This window comes from Botryllus schlosseri, chromosome 9 (assembly GCF_051294905.1).
Source record: "Botryllus schlosseri isolate E-star chromosome 9, Bs_hap1, whole genome shotgun sequence".
In the NCBI taxonomy this organism is placed as follows: Eukaryota; Metazoa; Chordata; class Ascidiacea; order Stolidobranchia; family Styelidae; genus Botryllus; species Botryllus schlosseri.
In genome coordinates this window covers 9,493,066-9,517,548 of record NC_137244.1, presented here as the reverse complement: position 1 = coordinate 9,517,548, position 24,483 = coordinate 9,493,066, and the positions used below count along the sequence as shown (strand labels likewise).

The window sequence follows — 24,483 nt, the reverse complement described above, 5'->3', positions numbered from 1 at the left end:
CAGTGGAAGAATGAAATTGAGCTAGTAAGCTACGCAGCACTGCACATGCCATACAACTCGAAGATGTACGATAGAAATGTATTGTATCTAAGTCACGTTCTAGAACGACGTTTTGAAAGTAATTCCTCGCAAGAGGAGGCTGGTTCAATGCTGACTGTATGCACACTTCTTCTGGGGAAGTTGATGCCAGTGCGATTCTCAGCAGTTCGCCTCAAAAGCTCTCTTGCATAGTGGTTCGTCCTCTTTTCATACACGCTTTTCAAGATCCACTCTTTTGCTGACCGAGAGTAACTTTTTTTGTATCGTAGAACACCTGCTTAGAGTAAGTAACTAAGTACCTTGACTTGCAAACATTTCATCTGCACAGCAAACCTGCTTGTGTCACCGCCTGAAATCTACCAACATTCTCATTGTGGTCCAGGACATCCAGTTTGGTTCGTGCAAGCATCGTGTCACAAGTAAAATGAAGACGTTTAGGTGCAAATTTCAATATGACGTTGTGATAAACTTCCAATGATCCTAAAAAAGGAAGGTGTGAAATTTAGTGATCTGACCATGCTCCGATAACTGGTGTGCAGATGTGATGAGTCTGTGACCAGTATGATTGAACAGAGTCATCTGCTCCAAATCCCGGATCAAACTTTTGTTTTCTATCAAAGATTTCAATGCTTTGAAACTAGGAGATCCACATTGCAACCATCTAGTTCTTAGGCTCTTATCCCCAGTCAAAGTGCCATAGCTGCAGGAATATGTCTCCCCGTCAACTGTCCACTCATGTTCGCCGGTGATGTGATGCAGAAGAGATATCCATCTTCTTTTTAGCACCTGCAATTGCATATTGTTATATAAAAAGTTCCTAATATGTGATGTCAGACATAGTTGATATGTAGACTTACACTGCTGACAGCACCACCACAAGTGATTAGTGATGCTTCTTGTCCATAGTAGCAAGTCTTCCATACCTTTCTTCTTACCCAGAGACACCAACTTTTTTTTCAGTCCTGAGAAATGGTTAGTAAGGCAAAAAAAGATTCAAATAATAACATCCAAGGCACGCTCCATACCAACTTTTTCCATTGCAACACTGCTGGAGCACTCTGTTTTTTGGACCAATTGGACGTGGACAATCTTTTCAGTCTTCTCCATAAATGAATAAACCATATATTTTGCAGAAAACCAGGTGAGTCCGATAAAACGGCACAACTTCTCGATGTCATTGCAGCTTGCAATAATGGCAATGTATATTCTATATACTATTACGAAGACTCTGGGTAGAGCAAGACAATAGCGTAGACTAGTGCTTTTCAACCTTTTTGAGCTCCATTTGCACTTTTTTTGAAAAACAATTTAATTCGCACCAGCCAGCTGGAATTTATTACACAAAAAGAAAACGAAAAGCTTATCACTTTTGTATTTGTAGAGCTTCCTGTAGTTACAGAGCATCATTATTTCACATTCAGTGTATCATATTGTTGATTAATCAAACACTAAAATCACTGCAGTAGAAAAATCACAGATATCGCACTTCTGCTGTTCTCAAGGTCTTCGTTGCTTTTTCTGGGGGTATCGTGCAGTGATTTCTTTCGAAGCTTAAAGGGCGAACCCATGAACAATATTCACTCGCAACAATATCACTTTTCCACTAAATCAACTTGTTATGTCAACGCTATATGAATGTGTGTGCCGAAATTCCAATACTTTGCATTCAAATCAACACTGACATCGCCCTCTATCCAGGCCGTGTTATTTTTGGCATATGCCAAAACTGCCAAAAATACCTTATTTTTGGCATTTTTCGTTTTTTATTTTTGGCAGTTTTGGCATCGTCCTCTAAATAGATAGTTTCAGCCTCGAATTAGCCACAAAAACGCTTTTTTTAGACTAGTTTGTCAAAAGACACCACAAAATGTGCAGCATCCACATATGATCAGTGCCAACAAACAATAATAAGAAGAAAAAACCTAACGATTTCATAGGTTAATAATATCAAACGAAACCACAAAATGTGCTTAACTGGACTTAACTCGTATGCACTGTAGCAATGCTTCTAAACTCAGGTCAGCTAAGTTTCTCCTAAATTCATTTCTCGCCCAGCTAATCTGGGAAATATCGGCTTCAACAGTAGCCGTTGAGGGAAAGAATGTTGCCACTCATTCACAAAAGGTTTTCAGAGCTTCAATATCTTTGGAGGGCCGAACCGGCTTCCATGCATCATGAAAAGAGATCACTTCGCCAGTGCCATCGATCTCATCGCGGAAAGAATTTTCTTCCCGATCCTTTTCCAGGAGTTTCCTGTGTTGTCTCTCTTCAACACATTCTATTTAGTAGCCCTACTATCATTTCTCCTTCAGTCTACCGATATATTTTCGGAGGACTTTTGTCACTTCAGGTGGCTTTAATATAACCAACTCGCATGGAAGAGTCCTGGGATGGTTAGCTGGTTTAAGAACATTGACGCAACAAGACTGTCTGGCAAAACGAGACTATGCAGCTCAGAAATAGCCAGACAGTTTGTTGCGTCACAATGTTCAACTCGATCACAATGCAAAAATCGTGGTTGATTTTGGGGGTTTCAGTTCCATGAGCAGAATATAATTTATATTTTAATAATCAGTACTGCGGCAGCTTCTCATTGATACCCGTTTTATCAAATTTACCGCTCGACAAGCCGGTCAAAAATGGTCGTAAAATTGCCTTTGGACAAATGGAAAGTATAACGTAAACCAAATGCAGTCAGCCGTTCAATCTCGCTGTGCCCACACCATTTAGGACACCATGCTTTCACCCCTAATGGGTGGGCTGGACCCAGATTAAGAAACCTGCCTTTCACAAACGCCCTTCTCGCTTGTAACGCGGTCCTGCTAACACAACACCATGAACGAAATACACTATTTGGCAGGCCGTGTTATTTTTGGCATATGCCAAAAATTGCTTATTTTTGGCATTTTCAAATTTTTAATTTTGGCAGTTTTGGCATCTGGCTCCTGAAATGCCAAAAATAACACGGCCTGCCCACTATCACTTACAAGGTAGGGTTATCATATTTTTGATTCGGGAAAGGGGGACACTTATTCAAAGTTTTCAGAAATAGAATAGTGGATAAGTAGAATCCTGAAAAAAATGGTACATTTTTCAGACTCCGTGGTCGGTCGACTAAAAAAAGGCCAACTTTCCAGTTCAACTCCGGAAATACAGTTTTTCTTTCACACTTAACATTGGTTGACTATTTGGTTGAAATTCTTTTCATTCGCACAAGTACGAACCCTCACACAGGTTGAAAAGCACTTCATGCTGTAGTCGTTTTTCGGGATAACAGTAATTTCTTATCCACAACACGAATACCAACAGTCAGGGTTCCCCATGAACATGACAAAATTCATGACATTCAAAACTGGTCTAGGGTTCGGGTACTGTAGGAAAATTCAGCATGCCTAACCGAAATCCAACGGTACGCAAACCTAACCTTAACCCACAATTCCGCGGCTGACCCTAAAAAACATGTATTCATTATATTGTAATCATACTAATCCCCAAGCCATAATTTTACGATACCCTCATCTTATGATTCTCCAACCTGAATGCGAAACCAATTATGACCGATCTGAATTTTGAAATGTTCAGAGGGCACACTGATTGGTGATGGTAATGTTTTATACATACGACAACATAAGAATAGGACATGATCTATTCCTGCTCTCAAGAAATAGAATACACTAGGCCCAATTAAGAGAAAAATCTCCTGACTGAACATCGTCAGTGGAACGCCGTATCTACACCATCTTGGCGTGTAAGACATATTTCCTTCATAACATCGGCTGACAAGTGACAACTATCTAAAGTTCGTCCTTTGCGTGACTGCCTAGTGCCTAATCGCGTCGAGCAAGTGCGACGATGAAGTCATCGTGCCATGTAACGGGTTAAGAAATTACCCGGAGCCGCGACAGCTGCAGCCGGGTGCGTTTCAGGAAATTTCAATAAATTGCAGCTCCATTACGGTGGCGTTCTGAAGAAAACGGCTGCGGCCAAAATTTTTTTTTCGTTTTGCCCTTCAATTTGAGACCACATCATTTTTTGGGCGCAGTGCCCCTTTAACACAATATTGATATCTCGTCTATCAGTTCTGATACTTGGAAAAGAGGGCCACAAAGTGATAAGACTGAGGAAAATTACTATATTTTGAATGCGAGTCTTCTATATCACTCCAGCAGAGTTGAAAAAGTGGGTTGAAAGGTATTGAACTGAGTACTGAACAGTGAACATATAATGACTTGGTGGTGAGTTGAAAATGACTCTACTTGACTCGAGTCAAAACTAAGAAAGTGAGATTGACTTGTGACTCGAAACCTTGTGACTTGGTTACAACCCTCGTGGGGAGCGAGAGATTTTCGAGAAATGTAATTAACATGAAAATATTCTTCGAGCTTTGCAATTTATTGTCTCTAAATAACTTGATTTTGAAATGCAAACGTCACTCCTTCAAGAATAAAAGCATGCTTAAGTTATAGGAATAGACATTTCGGCGCAACAGCAAAAGACATAAGCAATTTCGGTCAACATGCGACTCCACGAAGTGTGCTATCAAAGTAAAGCCGAGGCCGAAGCTTTGAGTATGTGTGTGCATTGCCAATAGCGTCGCTGGATGGACGTAACGAATAGTCCTGACATTTCAATCTGAGTCCCCCAATACAAATGCCACCAAAGGCACCCACAGAAGAATGAAGACATGACAATTTGTATCAGGGCCTCACGAAAGTTTATTCTGCTACGTTTGGGTGACTACACTATATTTTGATCATATAACAGATGTCAGGTCACGAATTAACAACATACAATAAAACAATTAAAACAACATATCACATGTTATAATTATGAATTACGTGCCCCCAGTTCTACCGATAAATCTGACCATCGGGGGTTGAGAAGATTAAAAATGAATAGTAATATAATGTAAATACCAATATTTTGACGAAATCCAGTGTTTAACCTGACAATTTAACACCGTATGGGGCCCATGACTAACGTTTGGAGTTGAGATACGACTTGCTGTTTTGGTCCTGATTCTAGCTACACCTATAACCCAAGCTAACATGGTGTATTAGCGGATGGCTATGGCGGCAGTTCCAAAAGTTGAGTAAAGACTTGCGTAATTACGATTGGAGACCATCTGAAGTAGAGTCATAAGAGAAAAAGATAAAGTGAACATAAAATTTTGTCTTCCACTTGATACAGCTGCTGTTACGAGAAACGGCAAACAACGGCTCGGTTATGATATATATCAGCAGCTTCATTGTGAAAATCGTAATGTTTCTTTCATTTGACGAGTACAAAATTTCAAATCTTTGTCCGGTACGTACGTACATAGGCAAGGCATACTGCCCGCCAAGCAACAACGGTCAAGCCGCGTTTAATTAAGCAAAACCAGATATCAATAAGTAAGTTACTATTTGAAACTAGGCAGAGTGGTGATTATTATCCTGCTGCAAGGTAGTGGCGTCTAGAGTGTATTGATAACCTGATATACAGCATGACAGGTGTTCGTGCAATCGCACTACAATGAACATCGAATGTCTATTTCATATGTATGGCTGTGGAGTGTGGATAGTTCTTACCAGAGATGAGCGGATTTGAAATTTCTATGTCCTAATCCAATCCAAATCCGAACCTTCAAATCCAAATCCTAATCCATAACTTTTTCATATTCAAGTCCATGTCCAATCCTAATCCGATTCCAACTGGAAATTCAGAAAAAATACTAATTTACGCAATGGAAGGATTCGAAAATTTTCTTTCACAACCAACGATTCACTTGATTCAAGATAACTTGGTAACCATAAGTACATTTATAACTGAACTGAATGAAGTTTGTCGCCATTCGCCACACGACATTTCAATCTCCCAGAAAATAGGTAAATCCAATCCAAATCCTAATCCGTTCTGAAAAAAATGTCTAATCCAAATCCAATCCAAATCCGAGAAAATTTCACAAATCCTGTTTTTTCAAAACCTAATCCTAATCCATGCTCATCTCTGGTTCTTGCGCAATGACGAGCAATAATACTTCTGACGTAATAATGAGCAGTGGCGTTTAAAAATCAGACTGTGCTGTCAATAAACCTGGTATAATATCTCCTTGTTCACGAATGTTCAGTTTATGTCATAGTCATTGTGCAAATAAAAAGTAATTGTTCATGCACAAAGAAATCGATTAGATATGTGAAGTAGTCGATTACGATTACGATTACTTCGGTATTTTATCGAATGTAATCGATTGCGATTACGATTACTTGAAAATGATGTAATCGTCGTAATCGATTACGAATACTAATCGCGATTACCCCATGTCTGGAATCATTCAAACACGACATATATCCCATCCTGTATAATTAATATGTAGATAAAACAATCGAAGTGTTGCTCTTGTGTAGGAGTCAGCAACTAATACAGAGATGCATCTTACTAATTTTCTCATTACACACTGTACTGATTACAAGCACACACACACACACTCACACACTAAACGAAATTTTGGAAATAGTCAAATAGCACATGTCTAGTCTACATGCATTTAGTGAAGTATTCAAGGACTAGGACCTGCAGTCTTTCTTAATCATTTGTTCGACCCAAGTAGCTCTACACTACTACATATATTTCTAATTTTGTCAAGTGGGAAGGAGCGTTTGGTTATATTTACATCAATTTTACAACCAGACGATATGATTGCTCTGTCATGCATGGTATAATTCCAAAAATGCATCAATTTGTGACTGCATTGCGAAGATGCATATTGCTTCTTTCTTCCTCTATGCAACTGAATTGTAATTTGCAAATAATTTCCAATTTTATCTATGTCAGGGGTGGCCAACCTTTTCGGCCAAAGGGCCACATGAGATTTACAAACCATTGCGCTGGCAACTTGAATGTTGGTAACCTTTTTTTAGTCGTCCAATAAGAACGAACCGAATTAGGTATAACATTCGAAAGACTTATATGACTTCGCTTTAACATTGATAAAAATTATTTCATGAACACTCCGTGCCCAACTGTACAGTGTGCACTGTGCAGTCATGCCCTGGTCGCGCGTAGCACGAACATTTTTCAAAGGTAGTGAATGAATTCGATCAATAAATATGTTACTTGCATATATTGGGGGTCACCTCTGTATAGCAATGGGTTCATTTGGCAAGGGCAGGATTATTTGGCGTTTTAGACATAGCAATATCGACGGTTTTGGTGAACATGTCTCTGTCATTTGGTGCAAATGTTTCATCGACCATAATCTCGCTTCGGACGCAGAAGCGAAGTAGCATGTTGAACGACACGTTATATCCTAATTGCGAGAATAGTTGGACTCAATTCTGTAAATTAAGCGTATTAATAATTGCCAGTAAGAGTTCCAATACTAAATGCAAAACATTTGACAATAAATCATGCAAAGTGCTAAGAAAAATTTCAAGTCAAATAAATATGCTACGGAATATTCTACTTTATAGTCATATACGAAGATCTGCGGTGAATGTGGCTGGCCCCTGGTTACGCCAATGCATCGAAACTGATGCTTTAGTCGTCATCAACTTTCGCGGTCAGCCTAATCAAATTTTGGTTGGCCTTGCAATTTACCAAATGTTATATCGGATTTCGAGAATTAGCCCGCAGGCCTTCTCGTGGGCAGGTTTGGCCACCCCTGATCTGTATCGTTACTAATAACAGTGATTGATGGGACATATAAATCCTATTACAGCTGTTATATTAGTAATTTAAAGATACCTTTGAAAGCAATTGTTTTCATGATAAAGAAGTTGGAGTCGGAGTCGGAGTCGAAGTCATGGTCAATGTCACAAACTACGACTCCGACTCCGGTCAGTATTATTTCCACGACTCCGACTCCAGCTACTACAGTTTTTACGACTCCGACTCCGACTCCATCAATCGAAAATTAGCCAAACTCCGACTCCGACTCCACCGACTCCGACTCCACAGCCCTGGTATGTATGCCAGAAAGCAACAATGATTCAGGTAGCGATAGGGCTAATTGCGGTTGTAAGCTGCAGTAGCGAGGGGGTTAATGGACGGCAACAACGGGTTAATGAGTCTGCCCAGAAGTGCGAAAATTGTTTCTTTTGAAGCATCATTTTGACATCGAATGCGTATTATACGCCGGGCGATCGCTTCCCATTTTGTTGACTGGGGAGGTAACATTTTGAAGTCAGTTGACTGATCCGGCCCGCGAGCGACTTGAAAGCTGCAATCCGGCCCGCGACGCAATTTGAGTTTGACACCCAAGCTGTAGGTTATTCTTTTGCGTGCGTGTGTGCGTAGCGTGCGAGAGTGGATCTCACGCGTAGACTCGTCCGTCACCACGAGAAGATTTGCATTACCGGAATTTACGAATGTATTCCTACTCAACCCTCATGAATTGATATCTTGGTATATTTGAGAAAATCCCAACCACTTCTTTGTATACAATATCTTGTACCAGGGACGCGCGAGGGATTTTAAGCGGCCGGTGCAGTTTTCAGTCTTACATGATAATATGGCCAGCGGTCACAGTCTGCAGCAATTCTCCGCTACCTGCTTACTACGTGAAATTATAGCAACTGCGGGTTATTCCTTCATTTTTTCGGTCACAAATAATAGTAATTGTTCGTTTTATTAGTATCCGACATGCAGCCAGAGTTCAAAGAACTTGTTCACAACTTTGATCGACCACAGATGTCTCATTGACGTCTCAACAGTTACTGAGGTACATTCGGAGGTGGTCTAAGTAGTCAAGAAAGCTACTCAAGTAAAAGAAGAAGTAGCTACGAAAAAATCTACTCAAGTACGAGTAGATGTACTTCTTCCATAAGCAACTGAAACTACTTGAAGTAGAAGTACAATTGACCCACTTTAAATATACTCAAGCACGTAAGTAGTTGTGAAAACGATCGTAATTCGTTCACATGAATTGTCAAAAGGTGCAAATTGAACCATGACAAAGGTGCCGAGCTCGATTCATATTGATGCATACCAGGAGGTATCCAATTTTCGATAGCATAAGCATTCGTCCGCATCATAGGATGAAAATGCTAGTATTGATATGGAAATGCGATACTAATCCTCTGTTTTCTCGTACAGCACGTTTTAGAAAATATCATGGTATGGGGCCCTCCCTCATATTACAAGGCCCTTAGTTTAGTCTAAAAGCAATACGTAGAAGTTATATAGGATAAGGTGTAAACACTTTGCGCGATTAGTAAACGTTAATAAGAAATATGATGGACCGTAAAATGCCATATTGTATAGCTTTATTTCCGGAAATTAAAGCATTACTACACTTGCTTTTATGATTCAACATGTATGTTATCTAGACAAAAGAATTGATATTAATTAGAACTCAAAGTATATGATACTGGGAATTGAAAGTGAAATATAAAAACAACTTCTAAAAGTAGAATATGTATTTCATGCCTTTAGTCCAGAAAGTTTCAAAGGTGGTATGCTAAAACAGCTCTAAAACTAAAAAAATCAAAGTTCACTTTTCCAGATTAGGACACGCCATGGACATGCCAGATTACGATATGATAATTAAATGCTAGATTGTGAAACATCAGTTTAATTTCAAACATTGTGATGAGCCATATATACTGTGATGAAATATTTCATATGGGCGAAGGGTGACAATGTGGTGTGAACGGAACCACGCCAACCCGCTGCCCAAATTATATTCACCGATACTTTCGTGAAATCATACTGGTTACTCAGTACCACTGCGCGCGAAGCGCGACGAAGATTCTGGGCTTTACTCAACTTTTATGAAAATTAAATGTTAATACTCCGTGAAAACCGCCCGAAAATTCCTCAGACTATCTTCCTGATTGGAGGATTGAACTACTTCGACTTGACAAACTGAAAATAGCGAAAATTAAGTAAGTAGATCACAAAATATTACGAAGTAGAAGTAGTGAAAATCAGATCTACTTGAGTAAGTATCAGAAGTAGTAGGAAACTACTTGAGTACTTCGAAAAAGTAGAAGTACTTCGTTACTGACCACCTCTGGGTACATTACGTGAATAAATTCATTGAATACCGTTTTGGTGTTTATGCTTCAAACTATATGTTTACATTAAATTCGAATAATCCTTGTTTATGTGGATAAATACGCGTTTAATGTATCGATTCAGGAATACCGCCCGCCAAGTGATTAATTTTCCCATATCCTGCTCGCCGACTCCAGAAGTGACCCGTCCCTGCTCTATATTTTCATTGTTACTCCCAAAGAGCCATACACGTTATTTAGGATTACCATATTTAGGAAATGAGAAACGAGGAGACTTTTATCAAATCACAAAAGTCAGTTTATCGAAAATGAAAATAGGTAATTTTGTGATATTTGCTGGAACTCTTGCTGTGTTGACTAAAAATAATGTCATCACTAGGGCGACTTTCTTTGACCTAAAAAAGAAGATTTTTACCTAAAAATCAAAATTTTGACATTTTTTTACCTTTAAAATTTTAATTTTGATTATATTTGACCTTAAGTATGCAAATTAGGTGTTTTCCCACATAATGTTAGAATTGTACTACTTATCTTCATTACTGGTTGGAACTGTCTGCCCTTACGAAGTAGTTAGGCATGAAAATAAAAACTTTTCGCCTCAAAAACGGACAAATTTTTACATGAAACAACTTTATTTTAATGAAATCTGGCCCTATGAAGAATTCCAGTAGTTACATTACGCACTATGGTAAAAATAATTTGAAACATTTGCAGTACAACGAAAGATACCTTCCTACATTCTCGGGTAGAAAGTATCTGTCCTTACTCCTTACTAAGTACCTTCCCAAGAATGGAAAAAGAACGTTGGCTGACAACACTGAAGTAGTGCGTACACTGCTGGTGAAAAACCTGGTTGCTTCATTCTGGCAATGGTGTCTACATCACAATTTTTCATCATGCGCTTCTTGATATTAGAACCATGCAATGTCCACGCAGTCTTGCTTCAGTTAGGATATTGCGGTACGTTGAGCATTACACCATGTCAACCTAGTTGTTTCATTTGAATGTTTACTATTCACAATGAGCGGACAATGGGTCTACAACGGTAGGCCAATAAAGTGGGCGACATGCTGAAAAATATCAAATGATAAGTGCACCGACAGTGCAAAATCTACGATACAAACGAAATGCAGGTTGCAAAAGAGTTGTACCTTTGTAATTTTTTTTTTACATTTTGCGACCTATCGCTACAATTTTGACCTCATTTTCACTGTTTTTGACTTGTCAAAAAAAAATCGCCCTAGTCATCACTTTGTTTCGACTCCCACATTATCTGCATTTTAACATACTTCTGAGATGTTGACTGAAAAAAGAGGTGATTTTTCAGATTTTACTCCCGCGTAACCCGTTGCTATCTGTTAGGCCAGTGGTTCTCAAACTTTTTACACTCTCCCCCTTTGTGACAGTGACAAATATCGTCTCCCCTCCCACTTATCGTCATAGCATAAAATGCAACCCGAATGCTAGGATTCCAGGATAGTTTGATAGCATGGAAGGTTAGTGTTATGACTGTTGAAAAGAGAATTCTCAAATATGAAATTCGGACTATACACCGAGCAATAACTATGAACTTTTGGTATATCGCGCGGAGCGCCAAACATATTTTCAGTTCACCGTAGCTTCGCGCCCGCCTCTGATGATTTCATCTGCAACTGCAAAGCACGCTAGCTGCTTAACTAGCTGACAACGAAGCATAAGTGGAATGGAGTGACGACCGATTTAAATGCATAAATGATATTCATACACCACATGTTTTATTGGTGTGTGTTGCAGTCACTAGTATAATGCTGCCGTGTCGTATTAATTGATAATATATCAGTATTAGTCCATATGTAGGCCTATACCGAAATATCGATAAAATTCAAGCCGTACTATTTACTCTCTGCGCTATCATTTAAAACCTATATGTTGATTGCGTAGTTAATCCATTTGGAAGCGATGAATCAAGGGGAAGTGGAAGCAATTTCTCCGCAGAATAAGAACAGATCATAAATTGATTAACGAAATGACCCGATTTTAAAAACACTGTTTCCACAAAATTTGTGTGTTTTGGTCATATGCTTCTCAATCCTAATCCATGATCTAGGGATAGCAATTACAATTATAATATTTTTACGACGGTTGTATCTACGTCGCTATGTTTGAACATATGGCCTTACTGTTTTGACTGGATTTAAAAAGAGTTAACGAGAGATATTGCGGCTACGAAATGCGGGTATCTTTGTCAACAATGCAACTTAGCTTCAGTGGTATATGTTGGTATAAACAACAAGCTCTATTTCTTCTCTTGTAAGCGTGCTGAGAGCGTTTGGTAATTTTTCTAGTGTGTCACAAGCTCATAAAGATTGGGAACCACTTGACTAGTTGTAGCTGGTGTTGTTGTTGGTAGTGATGGTGTTTCGACTACTGTGGTCATTGGTCATTTACACTAGACCGACACTTCTTTTTATGATTCCTGATGTGGAATAGTTCGCTAGTGAAGGACTGTTGTCAGCGTCTTGGCTTATCGAAAAGTTCCCATTTTAAAATCGAAATCGTCGTTTTGGAGTTGTAAAAGTATCAAACTTTTGCGGCATTTTGTGATATGACGATAAGGGTGGCGCGAAATATTTCACTATGATAAAAGGGAGGAGGGTGTCTAAAGAAACTTTGAGAACCACTGTTCTAAATATGCTTATTTCCGCACTTACGGTAGACAGGAAAGTACTAAAATCATCTAGTGAACGGCTCACTACATTGCAATATAATTATCTGTTGAGTAAAGCATCGTAGTTTACAATTATTGCAGTAATTATGAACACGAACGTTAGCCGATAGTTCGCATCATCTCCATAGCAATATCCATTTAGTCAAGACTCGAGACTGATGTGTATCGAAGTTGGAAACGCTGTTGCACAATTTACGTCGGCAAACCGATGGAACGTGCGCTACTTTGTCAGCATTTCAGCAGTAACAGTCCATTTCATAGTTTGTTTCAGTTATGATTTTTCGCTTTCGATTATACAAAATGAAAGGGACGTAGTTGCTACAAAAGACACTTTTAGTATAGGCCAGCCGACACGCACAACGCTAAATAAGACGCCCGTTTCCTGCAGTAATATCGCTATATTCTATAGCAGACCAGGGCATTGTACGGCCCGCGGGGCGCACGCGATTCTGTGCTGCCCGCGAAAATATCCCCGAAATTTAGACTATATAAATCTTTTTATTACTGTTATTGCCTGTACAAAAACTATATATAGGCTATAGGCTGTATTAACGAAATCGGAAATGCGTTTACAGGGAAGTCTAGTTAATTTACGTACCGTGATCATACGTAACCTACGTATGTCGTATAAGTAATCTAGGTAGCCTACAATATAAAGCCAATATAGCCAAATAAGCCGTGACAATTAAAGAGACAAGTCACTGTTTCCACATTCCGGTTCAAATCATGTTTGTTGCCATTGTTACATTAGCAGTTATAAGATCGGTGCTTTAAACTGTTACGACATTAATCGTAAAATAATGGGATCGGTTCACGTGATTAAAGGTCGTCCTCACTCACAAACCATGTTATGCCAAGAAATGAAAGTTGCGGCAGAAGGCTGACATTTCAACAAGATTTGGACCACCAGATATTTGTTTACTGAAATCAGTCCTGACCAGGTCTTTTTAGTTAATGATAAGCACCGAGAAGGTCTCCCTGAATATAATGTGAGTCGACATTATGAGCAAAATGATGCAGTGAAATAAATACACAATCGGCAGATGCTGAACTGCTAGCGAAGTTAACAAAATCGAGAGAGACTATTTTACCAAGTCACGCAGAGCTATAGAGACGAAGCCTAACGCATCCACACTTGGCAACATGCGTAAACGATGTAATACACTGGTGTCCAGGACCGAACAATGCTTCGTCAGCGCCCCCCCTCCGAAAAAAAACGTTGGACTTGATCCCCCATGATGTGATAAACCAAACGTCTGGGGGCTTTGCCCTCCAGATCCCCCATCACAGTGTACGTTTTCACCGCTACTGTGCGAGCGAGATTTTTTTACAGATTAGTGAGCCAGTTTTCACGCCTAATCGCGCGAAGTGCATGAATTCTTTATAATTCATGATTGAATCGGTCAGCAATATCGGAAATTGCACCTAAATTGCTATACTTTTTTATTCTCTCTCTGCTCACGTAATCAGATTTACCGGTAGATCTGAGTGAGGTGTTGTGTGGGAAGATGTAGGGCCCGTAAAAAATAATTAGGTATATTCGGGTGGACCCGTTGGTATACACTGAATTCGTTACATTATGTAATTTCGTAACCTGCTATGGCGAACGGCATTGAAATCGCCCAAACGTACTAAACTAAAAGATCCACAAGATGTAAAATTGGTATTTCTTCAATGGCAAATCATTTTCTCTACGGAATGGCAGTTGTCTTGTGGGGTTCAGATTTCCAGGACAGGAACATTCAGTGCCAGTTACGTCGCCTGTGGACAATCATAATTGTGTATATATCGAAGTTTTCGGTCAGCATAAGGGCAGTCCTTTTCGGCCAAGGTTTTCCCGAGTGTATTCTTTTGTCTCAGCCCGCCAACGCATTTTTTGCTTCACATCTGGTCCATTGGGGAAACAAATTACCTACCTACACCTGCCTTAGACAGATGCATGCATAGTTTCGCTTACATAATCCAAACATGAGGACCTCAGTATTTTCATTTGTTTGTTTCATGTTTATTGTGTTTTGACTACATTGGTCATTTTGCAGTAGGCCGAAATTCTTTATTTTTAATTCCGTATTTACCGAGTTGTAGCACGGTCCACTTCTAGGCGTTTATGAGACACCGCTTACACGGATCGTGTGGCTAGAAGGAGCCCACGGTAAAACTGTAACTTCCAACACTTGGATAGGAATTATGGAGTCGACCTCGGTCGGACTCGAACCCACAACCTATTAGTGTTGCAGCTGTGAATTGTACCACTACGCTATCCCGCCACCACTACTTATGGGGGAAGGATGGGGCACAATAGATAGAGGAGGACAATGGTATATCGGAAATATTTTCAAAACACGACATGAAGAATATACATCGCTTAAAGAATTCAGTTATTTCACATCATCCGTAATCCTGATGCGGTTTGATTTCGCCAGGGTCGCTCTCTTTGTGAGAAAATAATGAGTCTCTTCATTTTGCTAACCTGCGTAAATTTACATCGCTACTTTTCGATCGTGTTTTACGTGGGTATGTCGCGTCTCCTGTGCTTGAAATTGGTACACAACTTAGTCGGGGGAGTAGAAATTCGCCCTGTATGCTGTTTTAGGCGCAGAATTGCGATTTTGAAGTTTTTTTTACTCTGAAGAAGTGGGTGGGTCACATTGGAACAATTTGGAAGGGGCACAATGGTTTAATGATATCCAAAGGCAGATTTTACAAAATATATAGAAATCAACAGGGGAGTGCGTAGAAGCAAGATCGTCACCTACACTCCTTTGAAAAACATTCCTTGCAGTGTCACACAAAAAATATGGAGGACGTTAATAATCACGGTACGCGGCAAGCCGCAGCAGCGATGTTCACGCAAGTTTCATCACGATTTCAAACTTTGGGATGTAAACTATACCTGGTCTTGGACACCTGCTGGTAATTTATTTATTCAACAGTTCTCCGTTACTTGCTAACCGATGCGGTGTTTATTTTTTTTAATAGTTTTATCCCATTTCCGTTAACGCTTGTGCTATTTTCCCCCGCCTGTGGGGCTCAATGTAAAAACATAACCTTGATTTACAGTGAATTGTTCGGAAGCACGGTGTCCAGAAACGTCGCGGTAACATAACCTTACCGTAAGTCAATATAAATTCAACATACATCCGACTGATAATCTCATTTCACGCGCAAATCTTTAATTGTAAAAATACCCCCGGTAGATCCAGCCAGGACCGTAACTGCCGCACCCCAAACCTCCCACTTGAGAGTGCCCGAGCTCGAAGGGGCCCCAAAATTATTTCGAAAATTAACATGAATTATAGAGTTTTTTGAGGAAATTTATGCAACTTTTTCATAGCCAGGCGCGATTTATTGTTGCCATGTATATTCATTATTGGGCACCCTTCCCACAAGAAAAAACACGGATGATTTAAAGATATAGGCGTTTCGGCCTCGGCCATTACCGCGTCACGACGCACCAAAACATATGAAGTTTTAGGCCAATATTTTTGTCTCGGCTATCTGAGGCCAGGACAAATTGCCATCCCGCAGCGAAAAAATATTTGCCAGTAAAGAATTACCAGTTTTAAATCGTGTGCGTCGATAAGTTAAGTACATTTGGATTTCAATATCTTTTGACAAATGACAATGCATATATATAAACACTTGAAATGATGATATCAAATATCCTCAATTACAATTAGTAATATACCAACATATAATAGAATCACAAGGTATCGAAGACGTAAGATACGGAGCACTGCCTATACAGGCGACATGACGGAATGCCATCCAAGGTCTTCTTGAAATTGCGAGGGGTTCCGTTATGGTAGCTCGACGTCCAGGACAATGCCAAAATAGTAAACTACATTACTATTCGGTAGCAGATAGTCGTGAAGTAGGGGAGATGTGGTACCGATGGATCACTGGGACCGAAAATACTTCGAAAATTCTCCATGATAATTCCATGATTACACTCCGTGAACTTGTCTACAATTGCATGCTGGCAAAATCTTTCCTCATATAAAAAATATTCGACGTGCACGAGCTATGGGGTCTCTCACAGATGATTTTTGTTTTGGGGGGTGTAAACTAAATTTAGATCGACATATACGTTTTTCTTTGTAACCTTCAACACGAACAAACCAGCAATAATTTTTATTATGAAGTGTAGGGCTTGTATCAGGCTATATAATGGCACCTATTATTTTTTTCAGTACTTTGCTTGAGTGGACTGTTTTACGATTCATCTATAAAATTCGTAGGGTGGGGACCGATGATACAATAGCCAATGAAGCAAAATAATCGAGCATAATAATCATTAAACAAATGAAACATTCCTACCTACAGAAAATCTTCATGTAATAATTGCATATAATGTTTTATCGCTATAACGAGGTATTTGGAAGTCACACTGACGGTTTTCGGGCAATATGTATGTATACCCTCAAAATTATAAGTCCGAGCCTAAATCGAAACGTGATTTTATGACAACATTTGAGTTAATATTTATTCTATTTTTTGACAGTTGCGACCGAACATTCTTCTTTGGCTTGCTGTAGCTTAGATTATTATACTGAGTAAGAAAAATAGTCACATCTGAGTTTTTTAGGGTATATGTGTCATAGGTCCCCGGGTCGTGTGCCATTGGACGCACCGGGTGGGGACCGATGACACGTTCAAGCAACAAATTTTGAACGTCCATAAATATTTTTTGAAAAGGTGGATATTCATGTATATGTGCGCGATAGGTAGAGCTTGTATCAAAGTGCTGAGCCAGCAAAAGGTCTGCTGTTTTCGGCAGAACATTTCGGGGCCAGCGATCATTTTCCAATTTTTGATCCATCGGTACCACATCTCCCCTATTAGCAGATTTTCCATATCTCTATGCCCATTACGTATTGCATCTTTTGATACAGCTTGTTTCTCTTACAGTTTGCTACCATGTTTCTAACTTTCTGTAATCGCTGGTGCTGCCTGGTATAATGAAATACGTCATGTCTGGATGCTGAACAGTTGGAGATTGAAATTGTAACACGGCAAAACGACCTCCACCTCAAAGCCCACCACGCTACAGCAAACCTTCGGTGCCTTGTTGACACGGCAAAGTACAGTGGTGTATGCGCCGTAGCTATAAAGGTTGCAAGCGTGTTTGATTCAACTTATCGTTGTGAATCAGAATGAACTTCATTAAAAACAAACGCAGAACACGCCTCACTGTAAAAATGTTGCAAAAGTTGCAAAAACTAGCTTTTAGCTTGCGCGACAATTCAAAAATTCGAGTATACCAAGCGGACAAAAATACATGTAATAGATGACTATAAACGAGAAAGCAGTAGGCTTATTCCGCCTTTTACGTCGAACACAAATGGGTCCCAAGTATAGCTTGCGTCGTCGCAATAGTTAGCTGATAATAATCCGGCGGGATTGCTATATTTTAATCGTCGTTCGCAAAGCCTTTGGAGCAGTAGTTCTTAACATTTATTTCTCAACCACCCCTTTCAAAAATTGCTTAAGTGTAGCGTAGGGTTGCCATACGTCCGGAATTTCACGGACATGTCCGGAGTTTCACTGTAAAAACTGCGTCCGGGAAGAAATTCTAATATAAGCCAATATGTCCAGAATTTTAAAGGCTTGAATTAGGCAAAAAATGTTTTCGTAAATCAACATCAACATAATTATTTTAAGCAAATTTATGCTATTTTAAGTTATTCTTCACGCTTCGCGCGATTTTGCGCAACGTATATTGATATTAATAATGAGACCATGCACCTCCCTCGCAAAAAATGCAATCGAAAACAAATAAAAAATATCCATCATTTGCTGAAATAAGACCACTTGTAATTGCAATTATGAAGATAACGGTATATTTCTAGAGTTGGATAAGGCCGTTTGGATGCTTCAGTCCAGTGGTTCTCAAACGCACACTCCCTTGGGGTGCGCGAAGCTACGGTCAACTGAAATGTTTTTCGCGCTCTGCGCGATTTAATTCCAATTCATGGTTATTACTATGTGTATAGTCCGAATTTCATATTAGAGAATCTCTCATAAACAGTCATGACCTTCCATGAATCAAAATAGCCGCCGGGATTGCTAGCGTTCTGCTTGTATTTTGTGATTTGCGATAAGTAGGGCGCGGAATTTGTCGCTATCATAAAGGAGGCGTGTCTAAAAAGTTTGAAAGCCACTGCTTTAGTCAAAGAGAGTTGTTCTAAACCTGGGGTGGTTTGCCTTTATTCTGGGGATCTCGAAGATGTTGGACGTTATTAGCTTCCAAAATAGGCCGTGAGTAAGTCGGGGCAAGCTGACCTTTTTTAGTGATCAGCATATCAATTTTTGAGGTGCACCACGGGAAATTTTCAAATTGGAAATGAAGTCGCGCCCTTAAATAGTTGCAAACCACGGGATGTTCAACCTGCTGGTGCATTTTATAGTAATGTATGGAAGAACCAATATTATTTACAGAATTAATTCACATAATTTTGGGAGGAAGAAGCTGAAAAATGTTTTTCGGACCTGGTTACAACACACAACCAGCTAACCGCACCGACCTATCAGTAGAGCAGGGCCATCAAACACACGACCGACGGACCGGATACTGTCCGCCAAACGACGCGTTACTTTACTATTGAAAATATTTCGCGCTTGAATCGCGCCCGATGACCACTCTACTAATGAACGATATATTAATTTTAAGCGCTATATTCGGGATCAAATCAAGGTTGTTATAAAAATCATCGGGTACAAGCTCATACCATCTGGCTCGAGCCCGATGTACGCATCCCTAACTCACCTCTACAATTGGCAATTCGGGGAAATTGGTCGTATTGGTTTTTGTGTTATTGCTTTGTGTTTCCCGAAAATCAATTGAGAATAGTAGAAATCTTTGCTCTCATTTTATTTAGTACTGCACCCAGTTATTAACTTTAACATGAATTTATTCCAAACAACACAACCCATATTATATAACGACCATGTGGGGTTGTGGGTCAAAACACTAAACAGTATCATCTTTTATGATACGATGAAGAAATATTATGACGATTTAATTTTGTAGCACTCAAATACAAGTATATTTAGTTAATCATTTCGGCCAGAGAGCTTTAAAGTGGCGGGGGTGTTCTAACAGGAAATTGGCGATCTAAAAGTGAGCGCAGATAATTTTACATGAATTATATTAAACCATTGCATTCATGGAAACATGTTACAAACATCGACGTTATACATTTCACGCGGAGCGTGAGGATAAATTTCGAGGTTTGTCAGATTAAGTCGAATTTTAATTTGCAATAGAAACCGGATGATCCTATACTATACCATCTCCTGCGACGCCATTTTTCTTCAGCGCCCCCCATACCGTCCATCTGAGCCCAGTGCCCCCCATATCACCCCCTGAGCGTTTCCACCCCTTAAAAACCAAAATCGCCCCTGGGATGGATGAAAGGAGTCCCCGCTAAGAACCACTGCATTGGGCGAATTATGAATGATATGCAATTTTGAGGCATTATCAAAACTACACTGTGCAATTTCGCGCTTCAATCAAATCACTGTCACGACAATCTCGCTCATTGTCAGTGCGGTAATGTGGCTTACAGCACTTATGGGCGCAACATCGATCTAAATTAAAGGAGGAGAACAGATATTTGCCCGTTTCATCGTGGCCATTTTGTGACATATATAGCAAATGGAATAGAAAACTAATATTTTGAAATTATTCGCGACCCACCTGTTGGGAAGCATTGGTTTAAACGACCTCTTGTGTAGCACCTTAAGTTATCCTATTGAGAGCGATATATTTTAAACTTTCATTGGGGAATACGTTATGATAAGACTATGACGAAGACTTATAAATTTTATCTCTACATGGTCATACAAATGTATACCTGAATTTTTTATTATTATTTAATTGTGAGTTCTACCTAATTAAAAACTAAAATTAAAGTAAACGGATTAGCTGCATTATGCTAGCGACGAGAATGGTGGCTTCTGTGGTGCGTACATGTTAGATGGGCCCAATATTTCCTTTATTAGTCCCTTTTAAGCCCCAGTACATACAGATAAGGCATGCAGGGGCACTTCGCAGAATTGACAATATCCAATCTACTTTCGCGAATTTGTATTGACCTTGAGTAAGAGTACTCACACCCCCTCCTTTTTCCTCGGGGCGAAGCATTAGACTCTAACATATATACGTATGAATGAGAGGTAAAATGTATCTTTAACGCGCATGTTGGCACAATGAGAATTACTTGCAGGGAATTACTCCAGTGAATGGTTATGGAGAAAATAACATATGCTGTCATCATAATATGCGTGCTGTTGCGAGCTTTAGCAGCAGTTGGCGACCAGGAATCGAAACCAAAGAGAGGAAGGCGGGACTTCCGGTATCTCCATGCGCCGATCGCTAAAGTCACCGATTCTACAGAAGCGACTGCCAAGCTCATCGAGTTCACGAGGACCGAATTTCCAAAAAAGGAAGTCTTGAAAGTGGGAGAACGCATCTACGTTGCTGTTGGATGGGCTCTTGCGAATTCGATAATGATTGATGGTAATCTGTTTATAAATTCCAGTTATTGGACACTAGTACACCAGGGTTCTATAAATGAGGACCTTGAATAACTGTTTTATTCATTAACACCCGCAACCAATAACACCATGTAACAAAAATTCAGTTGAGCCGATTTTTTGATATTTTCTATTCAATATTCCTTAGTAAAACATGTTTCTGACATTTATTTGCTTCAGGTGTCGTTTAAAAATGTTATTTTAAGCTTTTTAAACTTCCCCCAACATGTTTTTCAAGCTCTTTTATTGAATGTCGTGTTAACTGTGACGTCACATTTATCCATCATTCAATTCATATTAGTTGGTTTTTAGTTACAATCATCTTTTCAGTCTCAATTAGTAAGTATTGGCTACAGCGAGTCATCTCAAATTCCTTTTCGTTTTGTTTTATTAATGCACTGATTGTGGATCTCGTGAGTATATTATCATCATTAGTGTCAGTATCACAAATTTAATCTGCCTGCTGGCTGATTTTGATATATCTGTGGTCTTTTTATCAGTTTGAAACAAGTTAAGTACAAAATGTAGATAGAAGTAAGGTTTTTTATATACTTATTAACTTTAGTTTGACATGAAGATTACCTTTGTTATGAAGATTTGAGACAAAGATAAAAACTGGGCATTTCATGTAATGTGCGAAACATGCAGATGAAATATGGATGGATGGCTAAGGGCAGATCGGCATTCAATGACATATGCCATTAATGAATCTGAAGGGAAATTCGAAAACTTATAGATGACCGTTATTTAAGTATGGGTGATAATCCAAGGTTCAGTATATCTAAAAAAAACGACTTGTAATTGGATATCTTTACATGCCATCTCCTCTTAAGCACCTGTTCTGTATTGCAGTAAGTTTTCACTGCCCAAACCATCAGGCAAAAAAGCTCCAGAAGACTCGACAGGGCATAAAGATACAGAAAATGACTCCGATGACGACTTCAACAGCTCACATATAGATTAGTCTCACCCTATTTTTGTTGGACAATTTCTGGACGCTCTTTAGCGCCTACTAGCGGATTTCAAAATGAGGTATGAGCGTATTGTCGATCAATATGACGTCACAACAGAAAAGCTTTGTCTATCGACGAGAGGTGGTCACGATCCCGTTCAGAAGTATGTGGTTGTGTGTTTCAAGTTGTAAAAAGGTCCGAAGTCACATATTTCAGCCTCCTCCCGCTCAAATAAACACTGATCTTGGGTACACCGTAGGGTGATCGATGCAATTATTATATGCATCTGGTCGTTGAATGATTTGAATGAATTATGTCAATAATATTGGTTCTTCCATATATTACTATATAATTTTGATCCACTCCCCGCCCACGTGATCAGAGTTAACAATAAAGCTGGTGGAGGAAGATGACTGCGAAAATGCAAGGAGCGCAATTGTACAAACATGTTCTATAGACCCAAATCCTGCAAACAAAACCACTTCGGACATTTTTTTGAACTGATTTCATCCTTTTCTAATCTATGGTAGCCACAATTTTAGCATATTCCTTCGTTTTGTCAGTGTGTTTGTACGGCCAATAAGGAATTATGCGTATTATTACAGGGCAATTTTGAGTAAAACGAGAAATCACAAAAAAGACCTTTCTCAAAGACTAGGGACACATCAGAAGAATTTTTTTTTATTTTAGTGATTGGTTTTGAATAGCAAAAAACAATGCATAACTATTTCTACTCATCTAAACTTCTGCAAGATTTTGTGACATGGCGTTATTTGTGGTCCGTATTAAGAGAAGATTTCTCATTTCACAGACGCAAGTCACGTAAACAAAATCCCATCTCACGATTTTTAAAGTGTTTGCATTGTTACTTGATGCATGAGTAAGCTATATTTGTTCATAATAACCTTTTCATTAGCGTTTTCTCACCTCCAATAAAGGATTAATGTGATTAATAAGGAGCAATTATGAGTAAAATCAGAAATTAGAGAAATTGACATTTCTTCAAAATTTGGGACACTTCAGGAATAATTTTAATATTTTGGTAATTAGTTTGGAATACTAAAACACAATACATAAAAATTTATAGCCATCTAACGCTTTTGCAAAATTTTGTTACATGGTGTAATTGTACAGCGGCAGCTTTCGATTGATACCCGTTTTATCAAATTTGATGCTGGCCAAGCCGGCCAAAAGTACCGTCCAATTACCTTTAGACAAATAAAAAGTATGACATAGACCAATTTCACTGAGCTGTGAGATTTTCTTGTCTCCGCACCATATAGGACACTATGAGACTGCGGGCGACTCATTTGGTTCTTGCGGTCGTCTACCGGCAGCTCGCGGACACCGCGTTGGTGACCCATGAACTAGAGTGTTTTCAATCCAACGCATTGTTTCGTGACATGGAAGGTGTCATAGATGTTGAGACACGTAATGTAATTGTAGTAATAGCTGCTACTTTACTAAGCTTAGCGGCAGAACGTAGAGTACTACTCGCCGGTATACAACACACTGATTGATGAAACATGTATGCAGGCTGCAGCCTTAGAAAACATAAACGGAAATAATAAAATATTTCAACATCTTCCTTCCCATAGTTTAGAAGTAAGAATGACACAGTGACTACAATACTGCACAAAGAAAAGTCGGCATTGAAGCCGATTCGGAGCCTTGACAAACCTGCAAGATCTTGTGGTAATTGCACGAGTGCAGCCATTACTGATTGCTGTGGCATCACCATTATCCGTCTCGTTGAATTTGGATCGAATCGAAGTCTTGATAAGCCTGCAAGGTCTTGTGGAAATTGCTCGAGCGCCCTCATTAGTCATTGAAGACGCATCACCAATATCCATGTCGTTTGTTTTCGTGTGCTCAGCATCGTCGAGCGTCGGTCGTTTTGCTGCGCTGGGTTCGCGTAGATGGATTCTGTTTCGTACCAAAACATTTCCTTTTTCAGTTTGCACCCTGTACGAATGTTCATTTTCTCTGGTCACCACTTTAGCTGGGGACCATATTTTATCATCCTTGCTGAATACACGAATATGCTGTACTTCGATCAATGGAGGGAGAGCCTTACTGCGAATGTCAGAATAATCCTTTTGTTTCTGCAATCGAGCTTGCATATGATCTTTATAGATTTCTGGTTTTTGGCAGTCACCGTGACTTGGCAAAACTGTAGGAATCGGTGTACCAAATATGAGCGCGATTGGGCTACGTAAAACACTGTCCAGCGGAGTTGCTCTAA

At 39.4% G+C, this 24,483-nt stretch overlaps 1 long non-coding RNA gene across 1 annotated transcript; it reads right to left on the bottom strand.

The window, feature by feature from the left end:
* Positions 1-268: 268 nt before the first annotated feature.
* Positions 269-1,214, bottom strand: LOC145446047 (uncharacterized). Its single transcript, XR_013917182.1, has 4 exons — positions 1,065-1,214; positions 897-1,001; positions 373-825; positions 269-313 (listed from the first exon to the last, which is right to left on the bottom strand). It is a non-coding gene; the product is annotated as an uncharacterized LOC145446047 (long non-coding RNA).
* Positions 1,215-24,483: the final 23,269 nt, after the last annotated feature.